A 24,911-nucleotide genomic window follows, 5' to 3' on the forward strand; every position below is an offset into this window, starting at 1 on the left:
AGGGTTGTCCCCTTTCACCGTTGATATTCAACATATTCATAGAGTGTGCCATTAAAGAAATCAAGGAAAGTTCGGAAGGGGGGGTTAAAATCAATGGGGAAAACATTAAATTTGTAAGATTCGCAGATAACATTGCTGCATTCGCAGAAAATGAAATAGCATTAGAAAATCTGATAACAACCATGGACATTGTATTTAAAAAAAATCAGTTAAAGATAAACGCAAGCAAAACTAAAATAATGACAACATCCAAACATCCAGCAAACTATAGACCTGTTAGACTGAATGACAACATATTAGAAAGAGTTGATAGTGTCAAACATTATTTTGATTAGGTACTAAATAAAGACAGATCCAAAACTAGCTCTTTTTTCTATTTAACTAAATTATGAATTTTAATAAAAAAAAAAGTAATAATAAGTCCGACATTTTATAACGTTTTTCTATTACGTCACAGTGTGCTTTTTCCATTTTTTCATACAAATTCCATAGTAATTTCGTGTTTTGACGTTTAGTAAAAAGTAACTGATTTGACTAGTTGGAAACTACTCTTATTATTCAGCTGACATCATGCGTCTTCAATTGAATAATCCGCTCATAGACAACATCTTATTTTTTTTAAACATCCTTCTGTCCCGTTCATCCACCATTTCAAATTCATACATTCTCGGGAACGTGGGTTTCCTCACGAAGTTTTCCTTCACCGCTGAGCACGTGATAACCATTTATAATCCAAACATGAATTCGAAAACAAATTCTAAAATCATTGGTTTGGGCCCGTGCTGGGGTTCGAACCTACGACCTCATAATGAGAGGCAAGCGTTCTTGCAACTTTGCTACCAATTTATGGCATTCTTGACCGCAACAATAGAACAGCCAAAATAACATCTTAACAATAACAAGGGCTTGTTTAATTTTCAAGAATAATCAGTCAAAATACGACGCAGACGACGTTTTGACATGTACTATCTTATCTCTACACTTTTTACCTTAAATCCGGAGAGATAACGCCATTTCGAAGAAGACAAACTCTGTCATAAGTTAACATTGAAAAACGCGACAAACATACCTACATAACATACATAAACAATATATATGTCCCACTGCCGGGCACAGGCCTCAATCAACTAGAGGGAGTATGGAGCATACTCCACCACGCTCCACTGCGAGTTGGTGTTGTTTTTACGGCTAATAGCCGGGACCAACGGCTTAACGTGTCCTCCGAAGCACGGATAATCTTACTTGTTTGACAGTTTCTTTGTTTATTGAAATTGACGTCACTGGACAAAATGTCACGTGACCAACGGTTTTAGCGCGAAATTTGACATTAATTAAGAAAAGGGTGAATATCAAAATGTCAACAAGTTACCCCGTAGCTAGAACTATCCTTTTTCATGTCGGAACCCAATTTTTCACGAAAAAGTAATATGAAAGTTCGCCACCAAAGTTGACATTTTGATATTCACCCAAAAATGTGTTTTTTCTATTATAAATCTTTTTCGAGAAAGTAAAATATCTTAAGAGGAATAAAATAAGCGTTTATTTATTTTATTCTTTTTATTTTTTTTCTTATTCTTGTAATTTTTAAAATGCTTATCCGAAAACTGTCAAGTAGCCAATTGAGGGAAGAGACCAATTACATTAACGTCAACTCACGCGTCGATATGCAAACTGCTTATAAGACATTATGTGACATGTTTTATAACTGCAGTCTCTGGTTGCGGTTTCAAATTGATTCTAACTAGGATCTGTTTAACTGTTAATATAATCTGTACGAACATCACATCTGGGTACTTTTTAGTGTACATTTTACTACTATTCTTACCCGACTGTCGCAATCAGATGCTAGTTTAAGTCAATAAGTAAGTACCGTAATTACGTAGAATCTATATCGTAAGTAGATAAATCGTTTTAAGAATTTCATACTTTTTTATTTTATTTTTTCAATTATTTAGTACTAGTTGTAAGTTTTAGTTTTTTTGTTGTAAATTTTGTTTTATGAAAAAATTGGTCATTTTATCAAGGAATTCTTCCTTGTGAAAAACTAGATTTTTACATAAACTGTCATGCTGTTTATTATTATGTGCATGCCGTAAAAGTTATGTAAGTATTTAATAAATAATCTTGTGTATTGTGTATATGTAATAAAAAATGTTTTTCAATGACAATAATCGGTTGACATCAGTCCTATTTACCTAATGAAGTCATTCATCTTGTCCACTCCTCTCGTCCAAAACCTTGAATATCCGTTATACTGACTCATACAAAATGTATGAGATGTATGTATGTGTATGTATGATGTCCTTTACAATGTATGAACTATAAGCCCGTATGATTGAGAAGGAAGGATAGGTTGGGTTAGAGTTGGCAATACCTATTATTAATTATTATTATAATGGGTATTTTATGATGCACGATTATGTTTTACTATTACAAAATATTACAATGGTAATTTTGGTAGAAATCACATATAATTTAAGTCAAATATTTACCTATTTTTTTTATTTTAGTATGACAGCGTTAAAACTAGCTCGATCTCTGTTTCTTTATTATCTTCAGAGATGGCAAACGGGAATACTTATTAATTCTAAACGACTAAATTCACAACAGTGATTGTATATACGATTGAATGGTCACCATTTATGAAATAAATAATAATATGAATCCATACTTAATTACACTTACACCATAACACATTTTATTTAACGAAATGATAAAATTATTGCATTACAAGTGAAAGTTCGTCTGTCTGTCTATAGCAATAACTTTTGAATTTAATTTAAGTAAGTACGTATAATAATTTAAAGCATATTATTATATAAATTACAACTTAGCGACATCCTACGGTTATCGAAACACCCACAATTCAATATGTATGAGTCATACAAAATGTATGACAGCCAGACAATGATATTTATGTATGAATGTATGATTGTTTCGAGCGGCCTCGAAATACTCGTTTACTTTCTTCTATTGCACTTTCATTAACATAACTTTGAATGACAATTAGAAACGTAGATAGGTATAGTGGCATTGTCTAATAATTATTTTTAATCTGTCTCAATTTAAAAACTATTAAACTTTTAGTACCATTATAGTTAAGTACTTCGCAAATTATCATGGTCTTCTACTTTTTAAATTACTATTTGTTATGTTTAGATACGTGCGCGCTTAGTTGTATGAAATACATTTTTATGTTTGAATCAACATCAAATGTCACATTACAAACAGGAGGGGTACCTATATTTCAACAGATTATTTTTATCATAAATGTATATTTATAACACTTCCTTACACTAAGTACTTAGGCATGTTTCACGTGATGATTTTGAATTCTTAAAATACTTTTAAGATAAAAAAAGTATTCCGTAAAATTAGGCACCTTCCTAAGAAAATATGTTTTTACAACACCCTATTTTCAGTCTATACAAAATGTGCCGAAATTGTAGTTACGAGCTACGTAATCAACAGCTTTTTCTAATTTGCTTCACAATAATTTTAGGTTTCCAGTTAATCGTTACAAATTAAACTTAAGAAAATATTTAGTAAGTTAGGTAAGTAAATAAATATTATCTTTTTAAGCTCGATTACCGAAGACACCTTTTGAGTTAATTACTCAAGTCATAATACAGTAAATACCCTTGCATTTCAAAATAAGTTAAAATATACTACGTTTACAATTTTTAAAAGTACTTACATATTTTTAAATCAAAGAAACTACACATTTACTCACCCAACAAAAATGTAGAGTTACAATTTATCCTTGAAAAAGTTAAATTCCAAACACTTGCACTATAAAATATCCACTGTTTAGGAATTATAAACTTTTTATGAGAAAACTATTTGAATTTTACTTTTTTATTTCGCCCGCCGATTTATGATTTGAATTTGGAATTGTGAAAGCGCGCGCTACGCATGCCGCGGCTTCGCGCTCTCCATCGACTGACGTTTACGTTCGGAAATGAGAGAACGCGAACGCTTGCGTACGAGTTGGGTTATTCTGAAAGCGATGGCATATAATTTGCAACGGAATATAATATTTGATACGTTTATGTGAAATAGTTTTTGATTTATGAGGGGGTCAAAAGTGGCTCCAAATGGTTCGTGTAATATTACACACGGTGCGGCCCGCCAGTTCTGTTCCTTGAACTTGGCTTGACACGCGACCGCGTGTCTAGATATGTTAGATACGTCGGTGGAAACTGCGTTTATATCTTTAAGTATCTATTGTGTAAGCTGTTTGTTTCCTTAATAAAGAAAAAAAAAATAAAAAATAAAAATATGGTAAGCAATGTAAGGAATTCTTCCTCTACGATTTCCCTTTTGATAAAAACATTTATATATATTATGGTGTTTATTATATAGTGTTTAATACATGTTTGGAGTCAACAATTTACATTCGGATTCCTATCTGTTGTTTTCAGTAGCCTATTATATTGCCACGCCTGGGTATCATTCGCGTCGCGTGTCTCATAATGAATTACTTATAATGAATACAGAGTTACAAGGTTACTTGTCTATTTTTTTTGTGCAATATAATATAATACAGCAAAACATATTACAAAATCCGGCTTGACAGTTGCAGAATGACCCGCACGGCACACTTCCGTAGGCTCGGCCTATCACGATGGTGACGGTTGCATTTATCACGACGCTGCGCCAGCGGTCCTTTGTGTTGCGCTTGCGCAGGACACAATATATCATAAATATTAAAGTTTGTAAACAAACATTTATTTAAAGTGACTATTAGATGAGAAAAACAGAAACAATACACGTCTGCAAACTATTGGGTTGGGCAGACCTAGAAGACTACCTGGAAGAAATTGCTTCAAGAGGCTACATAAAGCTAGGCCTGCTGGGGGCCTATCATTGTAGCTATTCAACTAAAAATAAAAAGCAATATTGCAATCTATCATTTACACAAAAACTTCATGTTTTTTTTTTGTCTTTTATGTTTTCCAAGTAAATATTATGTAAGTATGTATATTTTAATGTTGTAAATGTATATGTGTGTCATAGTTTTACCTAAATAAACTTTATTATTATTATTACGTCATCATCAGCCCATTAACGTCCCCACTGCTGGGGCACGGGCCTTCCCTATGGATGGATAGGGAGATCGGGCCTTAAACCATCACGCGGGCCCAGTGCGGATTGCTGGTTATTAACGACCGGAGGAACTCGAGATGAAAACTTTTTTTTTGTGGTCACCCATCCTTTAACCGGCCTTTGTGAAAGTTGCTTAACTTCAACAATCGCAGACCGAGCACGTTTACCGCTGCGTCACCGAGCTCCTCATTATTACGTATATAAACTGCCTATATACGTCCCACTGCTGGGCACAGGCCTCCCCTCAATCAACCGGAGGGGGTATGGAGCATACTCCACCACGCTGCTCCACTGCGGGTTGGTGGAGGTGTTTTTTTACGGCTAGTAGCCGGGACCGACGGCTTAACGTGCCCTCCGAAGCACGGAATCATCTTACTTTTTCGGACAATCAGGTGATTCAAGCCTGAAAAGTCCTTACCAAACAAAGGACAGTCTCACAAAGTGATTTCGACAATGTCCCCATCGGGAATCGAACCCGGATCTCCAGATCGTGAGCCTAACGCTCTAACCACTAGACCACGGAGGCTGTTAGAACCCCAATCGGGATATAGTCGTGAGCTTATGTTCAGACAAGTTCATTGCATTGCCAGTATGTGCATTATGCGCTATGCAGGTACATTATCTATGCTAACACCCGCATTGGACCCATTTGAACGCACGCATTTCCGTAATCGTGTTTTAACGTAACGTACACGCAGATACCTTTATACTTTACTATAGAGGCACAACAGCCTCCGTGGTCTAGTGGTTAGAGCGTTAGGCTTACGATCTGGAGGTCCAGGTTCGAATCCCGATGGGGGCATTGTCGAAATCACTTTGTGAGACTGTCCTTTGTTTGGACTTTTCAGGCTTGAATCACCTGATTGTCCGAAAAAGATGATTCCGTGCTTCGGAGGGCACGTTAAGCCGTTGGTTCCGGCTATTAGCCGTAAAACCTCCACCAACCCGCATTGGAACAGTGTGGTGGAGTATGCTCCATACCCCTTCCGGTTGATTGAGGGGAGGCCTGTGCCCAGCAGTAGGACGTATATAGGCTGGTTATGTATAGAGACACAACACATACATACATACATACATAAACTCACGCCTATTTCCCACCGGGGTAAGCCGAGACCATAGAATTCCATTTGCTTCGATCCTGACACACTTCTCTTGCTTCCTCCACATTCATCGATCGCTTCATACACGCACGCCGGTTCAGAGTAGATCGTATTAAACCTTTTCTAAGGACATCTCCAATTTGGTCACACAACACACATACATAATATCACGCCTATTTCCCGTTGGGGTAGGCAGAGACCGCGGAATTCCACTTACTACGATCCTGACACACCACTTTCGATTCCACTCTCATTAAAGACTTCAGACATACTCGCCAGAGTACTCTTGACATAATTTTTCTTTTGAACATCCTGGATCAGATAGCGGTATGTACAGTCATGAGCAATATAATGTACTCACTTAGGACTCTGTCGCACTAACTTATTTGACATTTAGTGAGACTTACAGTTCAATTTGTCAAAAAAGTTAATGTGACATGGTACCGATCGTCGTGGAGATCCTTGGGGGAGGCCTATGCCCAGCAGTGGGCGTCATACGGCTGATGATGATGATGATGATGACATGGTACCAAAGTGTATACAAATTAATGCTCGTGACCGTACGCCTACGCCTATAAATTATGAAATTCTGATTACTAAATAAAAACTGACCTAAAACTAAAGAAAAAAAAATATTTTTTTATATTTAATAAGTTATTTATCAATTTTAATCAAAAAAAATCTAATAATAAGTCCGACATTTTTTCATACAAATTCCATAGTACTTAAGTAATTTCGTGTTTTGACATTTAGTAAAAAGTAACTGATTTGACTAGTTGGAAACAAGCCTATTATGTTCCGTGCTTCGGAGGGCACGTTAAGCCGTCGGTCCCGGCTATTAGCCGTAAAAACACCTCCACCAACCCGCAGTGGAGCAGCGTGGAATATGCTCCATACCCCCTCCGGTTGATTGAGGGGAGGCCTGTGCCCAGCAGTGGGACGTATATAGGCAGTTTATGTTATGTTATGTACCCGACCAATGAGAAAATAGGTAATTATCACGTTAAATCTGTACAGCGCCATCTACATTGTGTTTGGAGAACGTAGCCTGAAAATCACTCATTTTAACCCTGATACCAGGATTGATATAGTCGGTCATTGATCTCATAACCCGCACGAGAGAAAAATAATTCGCTCATTCGTAAATGTAACTTAATTTAGACTTTTTTTGATGGGTTTGCTCTTGGCCCCAGACTTGCCCGAAGGCATTGACGAGGCCTAAGATGGAGCGAGCTCGCCCAGAAGGTGCCTGTTCACTCTGGCCTTGAAAGCACCTCGGTTATATGTATTCGGAAGAACAGAAGACGGCAGAGCTTCAACAAAAACAATAATCGGCAAAGAGTTTTCATTTCGTTGTTAACGATTTCAACATTCTTAATCGACAATTCTGCCAACATAAAAACATTCCATAATAATCGTAAATCTTTAACTCAACTACGAGTAAATAATAAAGTTTTATTCACGCAATAAACACGTTATGTTATTGCTTTTACGTTTCTCTTATTTACAATAAGAGTTATTCACACTTTCTTTTAAACATCAATCGGTGAGTTGATCATTTTATTTATGAATCAGTAGATGGTGAACGGTAGCATAGAACACCGGGTGAGAGCCTTCAGCGCTTCCCATTTGTCCGGCCAAGTAGTTAATGCCATCTGCGGCAAATCTACAATAAATCACGTCAAAAAAAAAAAGGTAGCATAGAATAAGGAAATAATACTAGGTACGTATAGAACGGCAACTCTCTGCTCCCCACCAGCGGCTGAGCTAGGTTTACCTCACCCCCTTGATCTTACTTTAGTCTTCAATCGTATGAGCATCAGACGTCACACACACACAAAGAGGAAATTTAAATCGATAAAAAAAATCTGACACGGGCGGGTCTATAAACCTTCTACACATATAAACCTTCCTCTTGAATCACTCTATCTATCAGAAAAACCGCATCAAAATCCGTTGCGTAGTTTTAAAGATTTAATCGTACATATGGATATAGAGACAGAAAAGGCGACTTTGTTTTATACTATATAGTGATGGCAAAAAGTATATTCCGTGTAGGTCATATCCAGTTATATCCAGTTTAAGCTCCATCAATCAAGTCTCTGCCGCATCCGTCACAATGCAGCTCAGCTATGCCACCTGGGAACCGGTATAGGAGGCACTTGTTCATAAACATAGCTGGCGAGGATTGGGTATATAGGTATACTATACACCTCTGCCTACCCCTTCAGGGATTCAAGCGTGATGCCATGTTATAATTTCGACTATTCAATATTTCGCCTAAGACATTTAAATGTTTTATTTAAACCATGTATACTCGCATATCGAGATTGCTCCATACAAAAGACATCAACGAGAACATTCTCGAATGTATAATAAAAAATATATATACGGTCAAATTGAGAACCTCCTCCTTTTTTGAAGTCGGTAAAAAATAAAGAAAAAGAAAGAAAATGTAAAGATATGCTTCAATGTGGCCCTTTTAGACCCCTAACTACTTAAAAAAAATGTCCTCTCTACTTAATATTCTTTTGCATAATTTTGAATGTTACATAAAGCGGTGACCTCTGTTGTTATCATCGATCAAGTGTATTGTCTCGGCGCCCGCGCATCCGTCACCTGTCATCTGATAACCTAGATATTATGCTAAAAGCGGAATTGTGGCACTGACTTTAAGGTTGGCTATTTCATATTAACAAAATACCCATTTTTTTTTTTGTACGCAGGGGGTTTTTGCCGAGGCTTTTCTTGCAGCTACTTTTCATCAGCTATACAGGTTCTGAGAAGAAGCAGTTGATTTAGACGGTTGAAACGTTCGACAAAAATATAATAACTAACTCATAAAAATTGACGATTCAAAGTGTAACTATGGTGTTATGCTACTGTAACCTAACCTTTGCACGGAAGAGTGTGCCAACGTCCCCAGACACCCGCCAATCGGCGAACGAAGTCTCACATAACCCAGTCGCGTTCCCCGGGCAGCCATGATGGATTTCTTCTCGTTGAAAAAAAAGGTGCAACCTCAGCAACCCTGGCGTTAGGGTAATTATTGAGCAGCCAAAGGCCCCTGACATAGCTCATGTAACGAACTACACCTACTTACATCAGTAAATACTAAATAGTACCTAATAGATACAAACGGCTTAACATGCCTTCCAAAACACGGACCATCTTACCGAGAAGATGAACACAATATTCAAATCGAAGAAGTACATTAGTAACTGTTTAAATATGAGTTGTTATAACTCGTTTGAATCAACATAATGGATGTTATGAAATCGCTGGGTGTTGAACAAAAAATGTTATGTAAAAACTATAACAGTTATGACAAGACGATGTTTACGAGTTATAGTTTGATAACTGGATCTTGATAAAGTTGATTTGAACGCTTGATTAGTCAGTGTGGTTATTTGTTGTGTAAAACCACTGAATCGGCTACTTGACAGTTGTCGTTTAAATATTTTAAAAATATATATTTTCTCGAAACAGCTTTATATAACAGAAAAAAACTATTATTTTTCTTCCAAAATGAAGACGTGGCCTAAAGGTCTATGTAACCAGGCCTGAAAATTAAAAATAAATAAATATATACATTGTTCTTCAATTATTTTAAATTCCGCGCGAAAACGGTTGGTCACGTGACATTTCGCCCAGTGACGTCACATTTCAACAAACAAAGAAACTGTCCAAACGGTATAACTTGAAACCTGACAGATAATTTTTGTTTATTTTGTGAAATGTGACGTCATACGAAGCACAATCAAGGCTGCCCGTGTTTCGGGTCTTGTAATACAAAGAAAAAAAAATTAAAAATGATCGTAATAAAAAGCTATTGGATAATTATCGCCAAAAGATAAACTTCATTATATATAACTTACTGTGCCCAGCAGAGGGACGTATATGTATAGGCAGTTTATGTTTATGTTATGTAATTGTCCAATACAAAACACAATTAAACAGTAGCAGTACATTTAATAACGATAATAACGTTACTAGTAACATTACTCTCGCTAAAACAAGCTGATATGATAAATAACAGTAATTATAACGTTACGCGAAGTATTCTTTCAGCCACGTAACTTTCACACGCCGCGGCGCCGCTTCCGGGCTCGTAATGCATTTTGTATGCACTTTGACACGAGAAACACATTCCCATAAAGATAACTTGGAGCATTGACCTCCATGGGGGTAGGCAGTGAGAGAGTATAAAGAGAACTTGGTATTGGAGCAAAACTTCACGCCAATAGTCCAAAACTTCACCCTTTATCGGGGGACAGAAAGTAATATTAATATTTATGTAATGAGAGGGCTCGACCTAATGCAGCTGGAATAGCCACTGCGACCTAGTTAGATAAAGTAAAAAGTAAGTAAGTAAAACTTTTATTTCCTCTACAAAAAAAAACACATGGATACATAAATACATACAAAAATACAATATTTGTAGAGGCTGGAGCCTAAACTAGGATACCCTGTGTTTTAGGACTCCAGGCCTCCACCCCCAGAAAGTCATGGTCAAGAAAAAATAACAGAATATAAAAAAAGATTTTTTTTTTAAATAGTTTTCTTGAATTAAACACAGACTAAATCATAAGATCTATTGTGACCCCTACATATATTTAAAACTCCTCCTCTAGACCGATCCATTCGATTAGATCGAGCGTCTTTTTGGGAGGAAGCTTCATGACCTCCTGGAGATCCATTATGTGGCCCGCAGTGTTCGGCTTCTACTGTGTATGAGAGCCTCACAGCTGCACAACAGGTGTAAGGCGTCTCATCCTCCTTTAGGCAGAATCTGCTTAAAGGGGACTCGGTCAGCACCAGAAAGTACTAGAAAGTAAAAGAAATATTTGCGGGTTGATGGAGGCGCTTGGGGTAGTTGCCTACCGAAGCACGGAATCATCTTTTTTTTTTTCAAACAATCAGTAAATTAAATTACTCGACGGCCTCCGTGGTCCAGTGGTTTGAGCGTTGGGCTCACGATCCGGAGGTCCCGTGTTCAAATCTCGGTGGGGACATATCACAAAAATCACTTTGTGATCCCTAGTTTGGTTAGGACATTACAGGCTGATCATCTGATTGTCCGAAAGTAAGATGATCCGTAACATGAGCCATGTCTGGGGCCTTTGGCGGCGGATATTAACCCTGACACCAGGGTTGTTGGGGTCGATAATCCACCTCACAACCCACACGATAGAAGAAGAAGTAAGTTAAATTAATCAAGAGTTTCAAAGTTTCCACATCACAAACAAGACTACTACATCAATTGCAATTCTAATCGACAACAACATTGTTTATCGAGTCCATTAAACTTCATCATTTGATTAAAATGACCTCATGTGCCCAGATCACATGGGCGAAATCATCTGGTCATATGACCATGTTGTCATAGACCGTCTTTATGCGTTAATATCAATCAGTAGCCGTACCTACTGGGGAACGCGTGATTTGCATTGTAAGGTCACGGGTTCGAAGTTTGTAGTGAATGTTGTTGTGAAAAAAAAAAATTGAATTTAAATTAAAATATTGTTCAAATCGAACTGTTGACATAATGGTCCTACTTACTGTCAATATTTGTTTACTGCTATTTATATACGAGGGAATGACTTTTCTGCCAACAAACTTCTGTGTAGTTTGGCTGACGAATATTTAAGCAATAACACACATACATAAACAGCCTATATACGTCCCACTGCTGCGCACAGGCCTCCCCTCAATCAACCGGAGGGGGTATGGAGCATACTCCACCACGCTGCTCCAATGCGGGATGGTGAAGGTGTTTTTACGGCTAATAGCCGGGACCAACGGCTTAACGTGCCCTCCGAAGCACGAAATCATCTTACTTTTTCAACACAACACAACACACAACATAACATAAATTCACGACTATATCCCAATTGGGGTAGTCAGAGATACATCCAAGATGCACTAACTATCCACAGCTCACCGAGTTAATTCGTTTGGGGTTCAGAGTAGGAGTCTGCTCGTTCAGTTCTCGATCATTCATCGTCATCACCTTTCATCGTTTCATTAATCATCAAGAAAATACGTAAGACATGGCTGTATGGGCATAGTTCCCTTTGCCTTACCCTTTGGGGAAAACCAAAACAAAAAAAAGCATTGATACGATTGTAAAATGTTATCTTATTGAAATATAATCACTAATTATACTGAACTCGTCTTTCTGTTGTGTCAGGTCAAAACATTAGGTCATCTGCTACCTTACAGGTCATTTGGTCATAGTTTGATTATGTACATTGCGATCACGTTTTGTAATACAGATATCTATTTACAAACTAAAACGCTTCGTCGTGCGATCCATCACCAGTCACGACTTTCGACAATCTATATTATGTTTGATTTTATCAAATGACAGTGCAATTTAACGCAATTATTATGTTACAAAATTGTATTCGCAGTCGCTATGGTGACATTGAATTGGTCAATTGATTAGAAAGGAATGGAATCGCCGATGTTATTTTCATTTCTTTTTCTACTCCTCTACTTTAATCTGGCATTTAAATAACCAAAAAGTCTAATATAAGTACATACATAATTAAACTCTTTGAAAAAGTGTACGCTCTATGGCCTATAAAAGCATTGTTTACAAAGTGTAACTGTACTATAATGTCGCCAAAAAAGCATTGTTGTTGTTTTTTTTTTTTTGACCTGGAAACTGGCACCTTTACTTTGTTTGGTGCCATAGATATACTATAAAAAAAAAGTATACATTTGCCGCTATTTTCCCGCGCGTTGGAAAATAAATTGGAAAATTTTTGTGTTTCGTTTAAAATTACGTCGTCGTAGAAAAAGTATTGTATGCAACTTTGTATAACTAGGTCAAAAAATGCTCATGGCGTCTCTTATTGCGATGTTCGCCAAGGCTCACATCGCAACTCACGCCACTCGCATTTTTTGACCCTTCTTATACAACTGTTGCATAAAATACTATTTCATTCCGGAGTGCTAAAATTACAGTAATTATAGCAATAGGTAATTTAATTTCCTTAAATATGCTTAAATCCTACACAGATCAAGTATCTGACCGGGTGAGAGCCCTCAGCGTTCCCTATTTGTCCGGCCAAGCAGTAATCCTAAGCAGTAGTCACGTCAAAAAAGGTCAACCAATCAACAAGGATTACATAAATGACAGACGTAACAATCGCATCTAATTCAATATTTTCGCTGTAAAAAGGAATTCCTTTGTGCGAAGACAATGGACACCATAGACTCGGAGACAGGGTACAGAATGTAAACACGCCGATTGTCGATTCATTTCAATTGTCAATGCTGTCCTGTCGTTTTGAAATTCCACTTGTACTTACTTATAACAACTTCGTAAGCTACGAATAAATATTCGTAGTTCGTAAGTTATCTCACTGTTTAAGAAGTTGTAGCCAGACCCAGGTCATAGAATAGAGAATAATACTACGTATAGAACGGCATATCTCCGCTCCCCGCTAACTTCTGAGCTAGGTTTACCCCCCTCCTCCTCTGCAAATTAAAAAAATGCAAATATCGACTACCATGCAAGGAGATCCCTCCTTATAACAGGAAAGCTAAAAACCTTATTATGATTGGCTATTTATGAAAAAAATACTTTTGTAGGTAAGTATGCAGTATCTTACGAAAAGTAATGATAAAATTGCAGCATATTACAATGTCGGTAAAGTGGCTATGGAATTTGAGAATCATAGTTATATGTTTGCAGGATTAGTAAAAGAGAGTGCAGTTTGAGATTCTCATACAAAATGCCCTTTGGAGCCTTTCCAACCACTTTCTTCTTATCCGTGGGGTACCAGTTATAATGCTTTCAGGATTCTCGTGGGTCTTCCTAGGTACTGTAGCGCGTCCGGGATGCGCGGCGGCGGGTGTTGATGGCTTTCACGCTATCATTCGCAAACGAATCGCTTCCCTGATGCGCAGAGTGAGATGTAGCCCGAACGGCATTCTGAAGGCATTATCAGATAAGCCAGATTGCCCTTTTTGGGGGCACTGGAATACGATCCACGTGGCCTTTGAATTGTTTTTCTTAATTGGAGTTTTTTTTGTCCGTGTGTAATGTAATTATGTTGTCTGTGTGTAACTTTTTATGGGCATCGCCTGAAATAAATGCTTTTTATTTATTTATTTTTTATTTTTTTATACTATCGTAAAAGGAAGTACTCGTAATAAGTAATTGTAGTTACGACAGCAGAAGAAATGAACAATTCAGTGCAAGCTGCCATACTGTTCTTATATAGCCAACCGTAGAAGGAATTCAACGAAACCGCAACTTGCGACCATTATAGACAGAACTTTGACATTATTATAGAACATTCCTGCTAAAATCTAGATTATTACATTACGTAACGAATTTATTTAATTCAAGGTAAAAATAAAACAGCCTCCGTGGTCTAGTGGTTAGAGCGTCAGGCTCACGATCTGGAGGTCCGGGTTCGATTCCCGATGGGAACATGGTCGAAATCACTTTGTGAAACTGTCCTTTGTTTGGTAAGGACTTTCAGGCTTGAATCACCTGATTGTCTAAAAAAGTAAGATGATTCCGTGCTTCGGAGGGCACGTTAAGCTGTTGGTCCCGGCTATTAGCAGTAAAAACACCTTCACCAACCCGCGTTGAAGCAGCGTGGTGGAGTATGCTCCATATCCCCTCCGGTTGATTGAGGGGAGGCCTGTGCCTAGCAGTGGGACGTATATAGGTTGTTTATGTAAGAATAAAAATTATTAAAAAGAATAAGACTTGACCATTACGGCGATCCGGTTCAACACCTTTCACGTTGGTCTAACAGAAAGCCGGGTGAGGTGTGGGTACTTAGTTCATCTTGCGATGGATGTACCTCTGACTACCCCATTTAGGATAAAGTCGTGAGCTTATGATATGTTATTATTATCTAGACAAGTCCGAGATGAAAGTATCCTACTCCTCGCTCGATATATCTTAGAAATGCCTACCTAAATACTGTAAACTTGGAAAAATAAATTAGATACAGTCATGAATAATATCATCTACCCACTTAAGAACCCTGTCGCACTATCATATTTGACATTTAATGAGACTTACGGTTTAATTTGTCACAAAAGTTAATGTGAAATGGTATCAAAGTGTATACATATTAGTACTCGTGCGTGACCGTACCTACTATAATATAATTATGTTGAAACGTGACTGATACTATAGAATAAGGAATAAAAATACGTATAGAACGGCAACTCTCCGCTCCCCACCAGCGTGTGAGGTAGGTTTACCTCACACCCCCTCGATCTTACTTTAGTCTTCAATCGTATGGCATCAGACGTCACACACACAGATGCGCGATTACGTCAATGTGTAGTGGCTGTGTAAAACGAGATGTTTTGTACGAAATGTCTGGGGTGTGCTGATACGGTCGACCATTTCCCTCATTCAGCGGTTATCGCTATCGACCCACTAAGGTCGATTAATTCTTTCAAATATTTTTCCTCTCAGACGACGCCCCGACCCGAGGTTCGCGCCCAACTGGGCACCCTCTGGCCTGTTGTCTTAAACGTTGTACTGGGTGAGAGTCTTCAGCGCTCCCCATTTGTCCGGCCAAGTAGTTAATGCCATCTGCGGCAAATCCACAATAAGTCACGTCAAACAAAAAAACTGTACGTCACTACTTATATGAAATCTCAAATCATTATAGTTTAGTTTGACTAAATAAAAAATAAATATAAGTCAGAAGCGACATTGGTAAAAACCATTTTTGATATAAGTAGGTACCTACCATTGTTCGGGCATTTTCCAAAGTGTGTAACTGTTTAAAAAAAGGAAAAGCAGTCGTCAGAGTTCACTCAAAATCGGTCTAGCAGCGTTGATAATTGACAACATTCTATAATTGTACCATTTATATGCAACGATGTGTAGGCACGCCACTTCCCGACTGTATTGTATTCAGATACCATCGCGCCCCTTCCGTTACGGCGTAAATACAGAAGAATACTATAACAAAACTGAACTTTATAACCTTCCGGCAAAAGATACATTTTGCCTATGGATGAAAACATGTCAAATATATCAAGTAAGTATACAATATTGTATTAAAATAGAGCTTAAAATCGCATAATTTGTGTCAGTGGAATGATTCAAAAACTTTTTGTGTAAAACTAATTGAGATATTGTATGTTAGTTTTAGTTCCCTACATGATTGGCAACAAAAATAATAACATTCAGCTCACGACTACACGCTAATTAGGGCAGTCAGAGGTTTAAAAAGTGACAAAATCTTTATTAAAAATATAAAAGAAGTTCTAATCAATAAATGTTACTACAGCACTAGTGAATATCTTAATAATACTGATGTTACAATTTGCATTTTCGGAGCTATGTGACCTAACCTGTATTAGGCTGGTTTTCCCTTCGCGGGTTGGAAGGTCAGACAGGCGGTCGCTTCTGTAAAAAACCGGACCTGTCAAATCTTCAGGTTAGGTAAGCGGACCCTGTGGAAAACGGGATAATGCTAGCATTATCTTATAGCCCTAGCGGTATTACTGATATTTTGTAACTTACCAACTGGTACACCATCACAGTACGCAAATAAAGAAGGTTGAATACATCCATCGCAAACAAGATGAACTAACCCACACCTTTTTTATTTTATTTATATTTGTACTATACAATTGAAAAATACATTTTTATATTTAATATAGTGCATACAACGTTTTACCGTGCACTGCCTCACCAAGCTTTTTGTTAGACCAACGAATTAACGACAAAAATAATGACATAGACCAAACAACTCTACTTTATATGTATATAGAACGGACACACTCCGCCCCGCACCGATTCGTGTAAAAGGAAAGGGACAGGTAATCGACAGGCATAAAATTTATAGAATACACGCCAATTGCAGGCAGAAATTTAAAAAAAAAACTCTTTTTTTAAATTGCGTATTGGTCAATAACCCGACAGGATTAAGTTGACAGCACACGTCAAACGAGTTGCATATCTGCGCGATGCAAATTATTTTAGTCCGGGTTATTCATTCATTTTAAAATTAACAGTTGTCAATCATCCGCTTTTTTCATTTTCGGCGACTCTCCTTTTCCTTTTCGGCGGATAAGAAAATGACAGCTATAGGTAACTTAAAATAAAATTAGGATATGTCTGCAGGCATCGGGGCCAATGGTCTAGTACGAACCGATCGTCAACATGTAAACAACAATAATTATATTTTCTTTAAAGTTCTTAGTTTGGACGCTTTTAATTTTATTAGTCATCATCATCGGCCCATTAACGTCCCCACTGCTGGGGCACGGGCCTTCCCTATGGATGGATAGGGAGATCGGGCCTTAAACCATCATGCGGGCCCAGTGCGGATTGATGGTTATTAACGACTGCTAATGCAGCCGGGACTAACGGCTTAACGTGCCTTCTGAAGCACGGAGGAGCTCGAGATGAAAACTTTTTTTGTGGTCACCCATCCTATGACCGGCCTTTGCGAAAGTTGCTTAACTTCAACAATCGCAGACCGAGCGCGTTTACCGCTGCGCCACCGAGTCTCTCCTTTTTTATTAGTACTTATACGTAATAAAAATACCCTATTAAACGCTCTACAAAGTTTAAAAAGGTAAGCACCTACTTAAGTAAGTTTATTGAATCTATACCCTCGTAAAATTTTGCAAGTGTCAAAATGTAGAGCGAACGGAAGTGGCGATAAAAATTAAAAAATAATATAATAACTGCACATAATGGTGGCTCGTCCAATTAGAGCGGCGCATGCTTCACTGCGCGAGCGCACACTGCAGGGTTGGCACGCGGGGAAATTGTTATTTATTTCACTCTACACGCTCTGGCATTCTTATGACAACAGGACAGAAATATAAAGAATCACCTAGTGCGAAAGAGGCATAATTACTGACCAAAAAAATAAGTTAAAAAAGTAGTACCTATTCTGACAGCTGTCCTATAATATAAAGCAAAATTATACCTTTTTACTATCGTGGTAAAAAGGCCACATTGAAGCAATTCATCTAAAAAAACATGGCTTTTTGACATTTGTTCACATTGCGCGCTTAATTTTATATATGCGCTAATGTCAAATTGCAATATTGCTTGTCAGATGAATCTCTTCAATATCACCGTCGCCTTTTTAGCCACATCATCAGTGTATGAAACAAGCTATTAACAAGCTATTCATACATTATTACTCCGATAAATATGATAACCTGTGATTACCTGTGATTCCTCCGATTCCTGCAGACACCTCCTAATTTTATTTTAAGTTATTCTCATTATTTTCTTATCCGCCGAAAAGGAAAGGGACGGATAATTGTCAACAAGTTAATTATAAAACGAATGAAAACCCGTGCGAATAATATAGGCATCTCGCTGGTATGCAATCCGTTTGACGTGCTGTCTACTTAATTGTGTCTGGTTATTGGCCGATGTAAATTTTTTAGACGGTTGTTTTAGATTTCTACTTAAAATTTACGTGTATTCCATAAATTTTATGCCCGTTGATTACCCGTCCCTTTCTTTTTCAACGGATAAGAAAATGACAGCTATAAATTAAGATAAAATTAGATGGCGACTGCAGGAATTAGCACCACTAAATATATATTATAGCGGTAAGACCGAATCTCCTTTTCAAATGCAAACCCCATTGTTTAAAACTATTGCGTCTGGAAATCTTGGTCTTAGGAAGATATCAAAATGCAGCAACCCTATTTATATTTAAAACCAACGCAGACGTTACGTCATCATTTCGCACCGAAATCAGACGTTTGCTGATTTTTCGTTGGATTCGTACATTTCGGACTTCACGAGTAATGAGTCACTCTCATTTTAATAATATGTATAATCCGTCTGCTTTCAAATTTAAATGATATAAATACGAAACATAATTAAGTATTATTTATTGCATGCATTATGTAAACTCTCAACCATAAGTAGGTAAAACCCCCTTTATTTTTGATATGTCTTATTTCTTAATGACAGATAATAGGATTACGAAAGCAGTATATAAAACGAAGGTTGGCAGGGCTGGCAGAGGAAGACCTAGAAGGACGTACATTGACCAAATTGGAGATGTCTTTAGAAATGGTTCAATTAGACCTACTCTGAACCGGCATGCGTGTATGAAACGATTGATGAATGTGGAGGATGCAAGATACTGACATACTTGTCAGGATCGAAGCAAATGGAATTCCATAGTCTCTGCTTACCCTGGTGGGAAATAGGCGTGAGTTTATGTACTGGCGCAAGTCAACACTGCTGCCGACGTTTTTACAAATATCTTCTTCTATCGTGTGGGTTGTGAGGTGGAGTACTAACATCATCAATTCAGTACTCTACAGACATCACAGCCTAGGCATCATCGTCATTACTTTAAGAGCCACGCTCTTGTCGGTGTAGCTCCATGCTACTTTTTTTTCAGAGAAAAATAGGGCAGTGGATTCCCTCTTGCCTTCCGCCCAACCTAGACATAGAATCACTACATAGTATAAAACGAAGTCGCTTTTTCTGTCCCTATATCCCTATGTACGCTTAAATCCTTAAAACTACGCAAAGGATTCTGATGCGGTTTTTTTAAATAGATAGAGTGATTCAAGAGGAAGGTTTATATGTATAATAACATCCATTAAATAGTGGAGAAATACTGTTATTTTTGAGGTTTTTCATGTGATGTCGTAAATAATTTCATTTTTTCCTCAGCATTGTACCCGAGCGAAGCCGGGGCGGGTCGCTAGTAAATACTCCCCGCACCATTTTGTATCGAGCCCGACCTCACCCCTCTAGGTGTCAATTTAGTCTGACATACGGGGTGTGACCTAGGCCACCAAGATAGAGATGAAGTCGCTTTTGAGGTAGTCAGACATCCACCGCAAGATGATCTAAGTACCCACACGTCACACAGCTTTCTGTTAGACCAACGTGATCGGTGGTGAACCGTATCGCAGTCTATAATGGTCGAGTCAATTGTGTTAATGAAAACTGAACTTAGGGTCTGGCTGAAAAATGGCGTCGTATTGCCTATATGTACGTGGGTTAATACGACATCAGCCGAGCTAGTACCCTTTTTAATTTTAACACTTACATTTCAAACATGTTCAAATTTAAATATTAAGAAGATCACTTAAGATAAATTAATTAACTCTTTCAAGGACAGACCGTCTACAGACGTTCCGATTCCAATGTGTCATACTACCTTTTATGAACCATCAATGACCCATGGTCTCTATCCGTGAAAGGGTTAATCCGGTACCGGGGCTCAAACCGGCGCTCCCCGTTTGAGAAGCAAGCCAGTGTACCACATGACCTCAGTCACTTTTTTAACACATAATCTAATACTTTTCAATAATGAACAATGTGCAGGAAGTACTAATCGCATGCGCATACAATCCTTGGCACAGACATTCTGCTAAAGGAAGCATGCATCGACGCAAACCAACACACAGACAAATTTTGATAACACCAACTTCTGTATTAACTTCAAAATAAGGTTCATTTTACAACGTATCAACTGAAAAACGTATTGTGTTACCTTTTATGTATTGTCAATTATTTCAACATTTTGGTCAGATTGTGCGAAAGATGAAATTACGTACGATTAGCCATGCTTATTGTCGCTTTATTACGAATAACTTGGAACACATACATAGGTTCACGACTATATCCTTTGGGGTAGTCAAAGGTACATCCATCGCAAGATGAACTAAGTACCCACGCCTCACCGAGCTTTCTGTTAGACCAACGTGATAGGTGGTGAGCCGTATTGCCGTCTATAATGGTTGAGTCAACTGTGTTAGTGAAAACTGCTCTTAAGATAAATTAATAACTCATCGGCGCTCCCTGATAACTTGGAAGAATATAATATAAAAAAACATGTAAGTATACGAAGTATTATTTCTGATTTTAAGTACGACATGTCTTCTCTGAGAACCTAGTCTTTATTGCTAGTAGGCACATAACGATTATAGATTTTGTATAAAGATACATAATTAAATAATATAATATTATTATCTTGACGGCATAATAGGAATATAATATGCGGACATAAATATTATTGTAAAGTATGTCTATAATATTTTATTCTACGTCCTATTATTAATAGTTAAGGAAAATTCTGATCACGCTAGTGTCACTGGCAAGTTACTAGTAAACAGTAAAAAGATAGTGGTACTAAGCCCCGTTACCCCCGATCAGCGCGCTGGAGCGAATCGGAACGGGTAATTGGCACGTGGGAACTATCTCTATGGGATTTGAAAGCGATTCTAACTCGGACGGTCCGAATTTAGGTTATACGCTGCTGCATTATTTTGCAATAGTTAAAGGACAATAGAGGTGGCTGTTTACATGGCTATTTTTAGTATTGTCATTGTACGTAAAAATGGCGGGAAACGGAAATCGAATTTTCTTTTGGAGTTCATGATTTTCCAAATAATAACACGGTTTATTTGCATTCAATTGGATTTCCTGCGACGATAACATAACCTAATACGAAGGCCCTGTTTTGACAACCTCATTTTCTTGTTCACTTGACTTTTCGTACATCTGCTTGGACTGTTTACTACCTACTTGGCCAAATAATTTGGGTGAGCTCATAGCTCTTATTCGTCCAATTTGGTAAGTAGAGACTCTAGTCTCTACTCTACTTACCTCTAGGTAAGTAGAGGTACCTAGCTAGTAATAAACGGAACGACCAGTTCAGTATAACTATTGATTATATTTCAATAATATAACATTTTACAATCGTCTCAATGCTTTTTTTTTTCTTTTGCCCATTTGTGGGTCAGGCTAAGATCATAAGACCATGCCTAGTCTTCAGTAACCGTCTCAATGCGCGGTAAGAATTAGTTTTTTTTTTTGTTTTGGTTTTCCCCGAAGAGTAAGGTAAAAGGGAACTATGCCCATACAGCCATGTCTTACGTATTTTTTTTCTTGATGATTAATGAAATGATGAAAGGTGATGATGATGAAACCTAAGCCCCCACCCTCGGAGCAGACTCCTACTCCGAACCCCAAAAGTCCGCATAAACTTTCGAGTTATGAAGCGGCTTGTTGACACGAAGCGAAAATAGGCAGATAAGTACACTTTGTTTATTGAATACTCCGATGTAATAACACTCGCGAATATTTTCTGACTAACTTAATGCGATCATTAACCACAAAACACCACTTCGTATTAATTATTTAGATTATTCAATGAAGAAAGCAACTGTCCCGTTCCCGTTTCCCGCCAAAAAGCGGTAAGAATTAGATAGATCTGTCAAAACTTAAGCTAGTGTTGTGACGTTCATCTGCATAGTGATATATGAGTCGATACTAGGTCCATTGATTCTTTTCTATCTAACAGTAGTAAGTAAAGTAAGTCAAGGTAAGTATTGTGCGTACTTACTTTGATTTGGAGTCTTTAAATGAATGATAAACATAAAAATGTCCACGTCAACAACCTTTTCAAGCAACAGGATAGCATGCTAATTTCTAGAAGCGTCACACTCTATTGCATACAATGGCCCATTAAATCAAAGGGTTTTGCGAACACCTTTAACTGACGTCAAACCGTGAACACCTAGGTACCTCAATCTGACAATGTCTTTCTTAGCTACTTAGGTCGGTTTAGAAATATAATTATATTTCACATAAGTATTAAAATTTCGTTTTTTAAAAAAAATTGTACAGATAAACTTGAAAAGTTCTAAATTAAACCCTTATCTAAATAAGTACATTTTTTGTTTATCCAAACCGTATTAATTAATTAATTGTAAAATGTTTATTTTTCATAAGAAATACAGAGAATATGGGTACAATAAAAACCCCACAAAACCAATTCCTCGGTTTGTCTATGGGAGTTCCTCGGTTTGTGTTTGTTATTCAACAGTATTTAATATATAAGAATTGCTCGTTTAGAGTTTAGAGGTAAGTACCAAAAAAAAAATAAAGTAAGTACGTATTTTTTTTTCTGGCATCCGCGGTTAGCGAGGTAATAAAGTTGAAGACTTAAAAACTATTGATCCGAAAAAATTGCAAATAAAACTTTATTCATCAATAAATAGATGACTCAAGATACGATTAGACCAACATTTTCTAAACTGTAAACACTAAAAAACACGCGAGTCACCTAACAGACTTCAAAAGTAAACATCTTATCACGTGTAAAGAAAAAAGTTATTGACATTATTACATAAAACTCATCGTTAACATCCACTGTCGAATTATGCAAGGAACCACTTTCATAGTAAACGACTTGTATGACCGGTATTTTACCGGTCTTACAGATCCGATGACTATGCAAATCAGGTTGTAACTGACAAAATATATCAATCATCTATCATGTAAAAGTAGCACCTCCACCGATCCGCAGTAAAGCAGCATGGAGTATACCTCCGGCTGTTTGAGAGAGGACGCCTGTGCCCAGCAATGGGACATAGGTATTTATAAACTAATCTCAGCTTCGAGACTGCTCTCAAGATCATGTCAATGTGACAGTTATTATATAAAAACAGGGACTTGAGCATGATCTTGAGGACAGTCTCAGCTGAGATTAGATTATTAATACTACCCATAGAGCTACATATATAGGTAGGTCCTTGTTTATGTTTTGTTATATAGGATTTACAGCTACCCTCTAAACAACATAAAGACCTACGAAAAGACCATAAAGTGGCAAGATCTATTCCACAGATACTTGTGATAAAAAGTATAATATCACCCTCAAATCTATAAACTATTGACACACGTTGATACAATTTCAAACAGGTCTTTGACTGGCCCAATTTCTATTCAATCCCGAAATAAGATATTTCTCAGTAGTTATTAACTAAGTTACAACATGCGACGTTACACAAAGACAACATTAATAAGTTTACTTATTACATTTATTAATTTAAGGTTATAAAAAATACAAATATACTTATGGATCCTAAATGTACTCCTTGTGGCAACCAACAGTTTTATATTTACCGATGTTTAAAACTGAATCGTTTTACAAAGTTAAAACGATCAAAAATCCATTAATAAACATTGGATTTTACAACCGAACCGTAAAATGTAAAGGCCACGGTAGGAACAAGTATAACTTGGTGACTAGGCCACTCCAACGCTTTAGCTAACACACCCACATTTTTGCTAAGAACCAGTTAGTGGTTGGTTCGCGCGGAATTCCTTTGTAGAACCGACAATGCGATCAGTCTTGTATTGCATGATTTATTTTTGTTTACGTATGAATATGCAAGTGTGCGTGACCCTTGCACAATACCTATTGTTTGGTTTAAAAGGTCTCAGAGCGATTTATTGGCAGAACATCACACCTTAATGACCCTGAGTAACGATTTGATTTTGGAAAATATACTTAGTAGGTAATAAATTACTTGATGATTTAAAAAAATCACTTAATAACAAAGTTGTACTTTTAAACACCTTTTCATCCCGCCATTTTTCGTGTGAAAATATTTGGAAAATATACTTAGTAGGAAATAAGTTACTTGATAATAAAAAAAAACACATAATAACGGGTTCTTACCGCGTTTAAATGGGGATATGAGACTCCCGATATTAACGGGTTCTTACGCGGTAAGAACCCGTTATTATGTCTTTTAATTATGATAATAACCGCGTAAACTTAAAACAATGAATAAAAAAAAATACTTAGTAACATAGTTGTACTTTAAAACACCTTTTTATCCCGCCATTTTTCGTGTGAAAATATTTGTTTTCTTTTTTTAATCGTTTCGTTTCTCGTTCGG

At 37.2% G+C, this 24,911-nt stretch overlaps 1 protein-coding gene across 2 annotated transcripts in view; it reads right to left on the reverse strand.

Moving 5' to 3' along the window:
- Positions 1-24,911, reverse strand: part of LOC126373986 (SH2 domain-containing protein 4B-like) — an 81,002-nt gene that overhangs the window by 50,832 nt on the left and 5,259 nt on the right. Inside the window, exon 1 of one of the 2 annotated variants that reach the window (XM_050020417.1) lies at positions 3,734-3,932. The exons of the other annotated variant lie outside the window; for it this stretch is intronic. The gene's annotated coding sequence lies outside the window, so the exon portion shown is untranslated. Of the gene's footprint in view, positions 1-3,733; positions 3,933-24,911 lie in introns of those variants that run through there. 2 annotated transcript variants of the gene reach the window in all.

This window comes from Pectinophora gossypiella, chromosome 16 (genome assembly GCF_024362695.1).
Source record: "Pectinophora gossypiella chromosome 16, ilPecGoss1.1, whole genome shotgun sequence".
Taxonomy (NCBI): domain Eukaryota; kingdom Metazoa; phylum Arthropoda; class Insecta; order Lepidoptera; family Gelechiidae; genus Pectinophora; species Pectinophora gossypiella.